Here is a 7,937-nt window from a genome sequence, read left to right as displayed (position 1 = left end):
AATTCACAATTTATATAATATTAGTCTTAGATTTTAACAAAATTTTAAATGCTTAAATTTCTAAAATGCATTTTTATTTTTGTGATATATATAATATATATAATTCTAATTATAAAATAAAATTATCCGAATGTCCCCCAAAACTCTCGGATGTATTCCAAATGATTCTTTATGCTACAAGAAACAACTGTTTCAACAAAACTGCATCCAACAAGTATGTTACAGAATATTAAAATTAACGAAAAGGTACTTTGTCGTTCCCAGGCAGCTTGCACCTTACTCGTTTGTACTTTTAGTCATTGATCTTTTTCGATACATAATCTCTCGACATTTGCGCGCAAGATCTCGTTTACCGTACCGCACGACGCGACGACAACGTCCAAACTAACTATAAACTTTCAGAAAGAACCTGAATTTTTGATTCTCTGTCCGCATTGTGTAATATCGCTCTAAGTCAATTTCCACTTAAGGATTTAAAATATCGTCACTATCGTGTGTATTCTATGTCATTTTCTATTTAAGAAGTTAGAATAATTTCGTTAACACTTATCGTGTAAATACAAACTCATTTTTTATTTAAGAACTTGGAATAATTTCAATAAAACTGATCGTGCAGTTTCTAAGCCATATTCTTATAAGAATTTATAATAATTCAGACTTAACACAGGGCTAATTTTCTAACAAAGGAACATAATCAAGTGTCCCGCACCGATTTTAATGATGGATATGTTAAAATAAAGATATAAATAAGTGACACATATTTTTTTATACTTCACACGTTAAGGGGGTGATACAGCCCTTTGAAGAAAATCGGTATTTTTTTCTCAAAAGAAATTGATTGTCGCAATGATAAGAAATAAAAAAAAAATTGTTTTGAATGAAAATTGAATGGTTTGAAGAATACATAATAACAAACATAAAAAAATTATTTTTTATTTTTTTTTTTAAAGAAACAAGAATTTTCAGAATTCAATCACGGCCCTGTAGTGGAGGAGTTAATTATGAACTGATTAAAAAAACAATGTATTAGACATGTTTTTACATATCTACTAAACAACAAAGTTAATAAAATTAAAAGATTAAAATTAGACTCATCCACTTTACATAAATTTTTTTTACATCAGATTAGAATATGCATCTATCGTATCCTGTGCTACGAGTAGTTGACATGTTCGGACCGTACCTTGCAAATCAAAATGATGCGATAATTTTGAAGAACATTGTTCAAGATCAAAATGGTTTATGTAAACTGTTAACAGAAGGTGATACTTTTGTCCTTGATTGCGGATTCCGAGATATAGTACATGATTTAGAGAAAAAAACGTTTACAGTTTTAAAGCCTGCATTGAAAGGAAAACAAAAGCAATTGTTAACAAAGGAATCTAATCAATCTCGATTTGTTACTAAAATTCGCTCGGCAGTTGAATCTGTCCATGGAGTACTGAAACAATAGTATCGTCTTCTGGATCGCAAAATTGATAATAAGTTAATTCCAGAAATTGAAGTTTATTTTAGAATTGCATCATTTTTGAACAATACTTTTGGGAAAAGATTACAATCCGATATAGAAATTGCGGATGAAATTGTGCATAGGATGCATGATCAAAAAAATATGGAAAATACTTTGACCATTGAAGAAAAAAAATTGTTTTGCCAAAAACTTCTTTTCCGAAGTATTACATCTGATAATTTTTTGGATTTTCCGGAATTGACCAAAAGAGATATGAAAATTTTATTTACCGGTTTGTACCAACTTTCTCAAGCCATGTCGTATTTGGTAGAGATGGTAGATAAAAATGGAAAATAAACATAGAGTATGTTAAATATGAAAAAATTGTCCTTAAACTATAAGTTTCATCCCGACATATTTCTCGTACAACAAACAGATGCTTCATACGGTACAAACCAAATAGTATCGGTGTTTCCGGTGTAACCCAATATTCATGTGAGTGTGCTAACGGTAGACGAACTGTTGGTAGTTGCTCACATATTTCCGCAATAATATACTATTTATTTCATACAAGGTATTTATCAAAAATTTTTAAACCAGCAGAAATACTTAGTAATATATTTGAAAAAGATAGTTCTATCCCAGTAATTCAAAATGATAGTGAAGATGATTAAAAAAATTTTCTTAATGGTGAGAGGCGAGGAGACTCACCTTAAACAAGCACCCCGAAAAAGGTGTTTGAAAACGTACTGCAACCTCCTCGTGGTAAACTCCGGGAACTATAAGTTTCATATAGGCTAACTGCAGACGTTATTAATGGAAATATTATGTATTATTATATATTATTATTATATTATTATATATTCATGATCCCTCTTTTCTTCTAATGATAAAGTTTAATTTCCGAGAAAAAAATTAAATCTCGGTTTAAGAGATCTATATTGCTATTGAAATTTTTTGTTTACATAATTACTCATGTGTCAACATAGAAAAATCTAATGTTCAAGAAATAAAAAAGCAAATTATAAATTTATAGATGGCCGTAACACATTTTCTCTCAATCTACCCGCGGCAAGCATTTCCCTGTTGGGATAAACCTGCCATAAAGCAACCTTCAAGCTTTTTATCAAGCACTGTCCCAATTATACAGCATTATCGAATATGCTAGCCATACGATCAGAAATCGACGAAGCCGACGGAAAATTATGGACATACTTTGAAACAACTTCTATTATGTCTACCTATTTACTAGGATTTGTGATCGCTGATTATGGTTATATCTCAAATTTGGACGGTAATGTGAAAATATGGGGTCCAAAACTCCTTCTTTCTCATGCCACATATTCTCTCCATATTGTCGAGAAGACAAAGCAGGAACTCGAAAAATTCACCAATAGCACTGTTCCTGTACCGAAAATGGATCATGTTGCCATTCCACATTACAACAGTAGGGTCAATGAAAACAGGGGCATGATGCTTTACACGTGAGTATAAATCTTTCAATGAATATAATTCTTGAGAAATTATTCTGGTCTAGAGCACAGAGAAAAATACATTTTTCTAACTTTTCTTAAAACTTCATTTTTTAACAGGAAGGCTAGAACAGGTAGGTTTTTGGTACTGAGCATATGTAGTGAAAAGGGGGAGATAAGAAGACAATGTTAAAATATGTCGATTATTCCTCATTTCTATGATAATGTAAAAACAATAATCTATCTTTTTTTAGATTTACTAAATGTTTATCATTTGTAAAAATTATAAGCTGTTGAGAGGTCACCTCGAAGTGATCTCATAAATCGGACTATTTTTGGCTAATCTATGATATCCGTTGCCGGTTCTTAGGAGATCGTTACATAATAATTCTTTTACAACAGATGTTTAGCATCGAGGGGGTCGCGGTCGACGACTGTCCGCGTTTTTCGTGCATCAACGTTTGCTTCCGGGCAAACCCGGCACGTGTCAAGCGTAAAGCAAACTCGTCAATTTGAACGACAAATTATAACTTGCGCGGCTAAAATGAACCACCTGTTTGTGATCTGCGGCCGCAGTTATGCTGTTCGGCCGCATCAATTTCGAAAAGAAAGAATCGTTACTGAACAGTAACAATATATTCACTGGTGTTTTAAGAAAGTACATATCTATTAACACTATCAAAAAAACTGTTATGTTATAATATGTAGACACGCGTATGTAATTATTACTGCTTGTCTTAAGTAAATTGTTCAGATACTCAAAATGAAAGTGTAACAATAGTTAAGACAAAGTTTCAGAAATAAAAAATCAATATAAATCTTATTTTACTTTAAACTATCTATTTGTACCTACGTTTTTAAAAGTATTTTATATTCTACTTATTACTTTTTAGCTGCTTTTCTCTTTCGAATGTTATCGCATTTCTTGACGGAAGATGTGTTTCAAAACGGCTTAATAAAATACCTTCAAGCACAGTCAGTATCATAAATTTCTAAGACATTTATTATTTTATTAAAATTTTTACGTGCTAAAGAAATACACCATAAATAAAAGTTGAAAGAGTTCGAATAATTTCACGTATCATTGAATTTAGCGCATACAGCAGTGCTACATTAGACGATTTATGGAAGGCATTACAAGAGGCTCTCGATGAGTCAGATGTACCGCATGACGATTTTAAAGTAAAAGACGTAATGGACACTCGGTTCAAACAGGCGTGGTATCCTCTCGTTACGGTTCATCGAGATTATGCTACAGGCGAAATCAAAATAACGCAAGAAATATTAAACCTAAAAACAATTTTAACTATAGAGGAAATAAGGTAGAGGCATGGTTGATACCTATAAATTTTGCAACGCAAAGTAGTTTGGTCTTCTTGTCTACGTTAGCCACTCATTGGTTGAAACCGCAATACAATTATATAACAATCAATGGAGTAAACATTAATGACTGGATTATTGTAAATAAGCACCTGACAGGTAAATATATTTTAATCTGTATATTTTTTAAATTTTAAACTATTCTTTGAATTACTATTACGTTTCTAAAAAGTTAATAGTGATTAAGAGAGGTATAAGTCAGTATAAAATATTGAATTAATTATTTAATTAATTAATCACTTATACGTTCTTGCTCTTAACGAAAAGAATTTTATCGTGTAAATTACGATGCAACTAATTGGAAAAGAATCGCTGCTTTTCTTAATTCTAACAATTACGACAAGACTCGTTTACTTTTTTTTATGTTTACGTTTACGTAATTCAGTTATGAATCGTGCACAAATTCTTGACGACGCTTACAACATGGTGAAAGCCAAACGGCTTGAATTACCTACTTTTATTGAAATTATAAATTATTTGTCACGAGAAATTGATCCTGCACCATGGTGGAGAGCTCTTAATAACATTTGGGAATTTAATGATTATTTGCGATTACCCGAAGGAGAAGCAGTCCTTAAGGTAATATATGTACAGTGCCGTGCAATGATTCGAAGAGCCTATAGTAGATGGCTGACTTATCGACGCCACAGTCTAACATTATTGTATAATATATGCTAGACTGTGGCGTCGGTAAGTCAGCCATCTACTAGGCTATTCGAATTATTGCACCGCACTGTACTCGTATATTACAGTCCAACACGATATTACCACGGAACCAAGTTTTTGAGTTAGTTTAAATTAATAAACTCAATGAGAAGAAAAGGATACAATAATTAACGTACAACAATACATTTCACAAATTGTTATACATTAAGCATCTAGCGTTGAAAATAATTATGAAACAGTTGTTAGGAAAATAATGTTATTTCACAACCTACCTTTAATTTGTTAGTGTTAGCACGATTATTATAAAATATTTTCTTTTAGCCATTTTTATTGCATTTGATGCGTAAACTATTTGAACATATCGACAAAGAAGGACATCGTTGTGATCTTTTCATTGAAAGTCTTAGAATGCATGTGTACAAATATGAATGTGTATATGGTCTTTCGGATTGTCAAGCAAAAATGACTTCTAAATTACTTGCATATGTGGAAGACCCAATCTCAAATAAGTAAGTTTTATTAGAAGATATATTTAAAAAGATTATAATTTCAAATTTAAAGAAACGTGCAATGGCAAAAACAATTTTTTTGCAACGAATTTTAATATAAAAATTTATTTCCAAAATATGACAGCCAAATTCTAAGTCATTAATTTTAGATACGTTATTCATCGAACTTTTATTTAATGTTAAATGGCATATAACGCTAATCTTATCGATTTAATATGTATAATATTTTACATAACACATTGTTAAGAGTCAACATTGTTTAATTTTAATTAAAAGGAAGTGGTATAAAGTACAATAATTATTTCTGTTTATCAAATGAAAATGAAATATTAATAATCTTTTTTGTATTATCATTATATTTTACTAACGAAACGAAGGGTACCAGAATAGTGAAGTAAAATAAAAGTATACTTAAAACATGTACTCTTAAGCAAATTTTATTTAATTACTATTATTTTTTTCCTAGTGAACCGTTATTTCAGCAAGAAAAGCTATATTGCTTTGGTCTCATAAAGGCAAATAAATCTCTTTGGGAACAATTTATGCAAGCACAACAGAGAACATTCAAACCTCAAGGGCAGTTTCTTGGTTGTTCAGAGAATTTACACATTCTTGAAAAACATTTAAATTTTTGTTCCAAATATGTGGAAGCATATTCCCATGATCTCTTCAATAATATGTTCACAATTTTTCCAACTACTCATGTAGCGATTAAATTTTTTATTAATAATCACGAGAAGTAAGTAAAATTATTTTTTTATATATTGTAATAAAGATTATATGAACTATTTACTTTGAAAAATATAATTCAGTAATTTAATTATATAAAATGTTATAAAAAATGCGTTAAATGATTTTTTTAAAGCAGAATGTATTTGTCAAAACAAAAAAAAGATTTAAGACAGATTCTGAAATAAATATTTATTAAGTATTAAATTATAAACCAGTCTTCATAGTAAGAGGTGTTCTAAGTATTTAAATATGAAAACATTATGACTGCATTTTTCCCCTAATTGCAAAAGAATAATCTCTTAATAATTGATTAATGTTAAATAACTGTTTACTATAGAACAACAAAAATATTCTGTACCTACAAGACCTATTAATACATTTTAAATTACGTTTGTTCTAAATACTCGATAAACTTCTACTTATAAAGAGATTGATAAAACTCTATTGGTATCAAATTGCTGTTGATAAAAACTATGTCGCATTAAAATTTACTGAATTTCGATTTTATAAAAAGGAAATGGTATTCCCATCACTCCTTTCCTTTCTCTATTAATGTTACCTCAGACATTGCATAAGTAATATCAATATTTTTAACGATATTTTGTAGACACTCATTGTTATTTAGGATTGTATTTAATAAAAATTAATACAAGTTTTAATAAGTCTTACAATATCCATGAACCATTAATTCTTCAGAAAATCATTAACAATAGTTTCAGGGAAGAGTAACTTGACAAGGTTGTATAGCTTTATTAAACATTTTATTGTTCTATTATTTTTATCTGGAATTATGAAATGTTTTGTTACAGATAAAAACATTTGCTAAACAATATGGAATAAATATACAAACGAATGTAAACAACAGGAAAGCAATCTTACAATTAGACAAAATGAACAATAATTTGTCGAAATTCCTTGGTGTTTTAAAAAATATACAGTCAATCAATACGTTCGGCAATGATACATCATAATCAGATTTAATCCAGGTTTAAAGTGAAGGAATGAAAAAGGGTGTACAAACTATATATATTATATATAAGAAGAAATAATATTCTAATACATCGTTATATTCTATATTGCATATTAATACAATTAAATGATGCTTTTTAATTCACACTTAATCTAATACTAATTTTAAATAAAAAATGTTTAATGCTTGAATTTCTAAAATGCCTATTTATTTTTATTTTATGATTCTCATTATCCGTATATCCCCCAAAAGTTTTGGATGTATTCTAGATATAATTCTTTATTCTACCACGCTCAAAAAAACGGTCTTGCAAGTACAACCATAATTTTTGTCTGCAAAAGTTAACTAAGATAAACATTATCAAACATTGTGATATTGCATGATGTTTGATACTTAACTAATACTCTATATACTAAAATAATAGAGACAGAATTTATATTTGAACTACTTGTGAAATTTCAAAAGAAAATTTGTCTGTGACGTCTATTCAATCATATTTATTATAAAATTTGACTATAATTGGCAATAAGATTTAAATTTTCTAGAAGATATTATTAAATGTTACTTCTATGAATTTTATATGTGACAAACAATTCTTTTCGGCAGATACAAAAAATTGTGAGAAATCTACCTACATCAGCAAAATATTTTTTTGAATGGAAAAACAACTGTTTGAACAAAATGGCTCCAACAAGTAGTTACAGAATATTAAAGTTAAGGAAAAAGTACTTTGCGGTTCAAAGGCCAGCGCGCACTTC

At 29.4% G+C, this 7,937-nt stretch overlaps 1 pseudogene; it reads left to right on the top strand.

Moving 5' to 3' along the window:
• The first annotated feature begins 2,486 nt into the window (after positions 1 to 2,486).
• On the top strand, positions 2,487 to 5,481 carry LOC105194136 (annotated as a pseudogene).
• Positions 5,482 to 7,937: the final 2,456 nt, after the last annotated feature.

Source organism: Solenopsis invicta, chromosome 5 (assembly GCF_016802725.1).
Source record: "Solenopsis invicta isolate M01_SB chromosome 5, UNIL_Sinv_3.0, whole genome shotgun sequence".
In the NCBI taxonomy this organism is placed as follows: Eukaryota; Metazoa; Arthropoda; class Insecta; order Hymenoptera; family Formicidae; genus Solenopsis; species Solenopsis invicta.
This window is presented reverse-complemented; position numbering and strand designations above follow the sequence as displayed.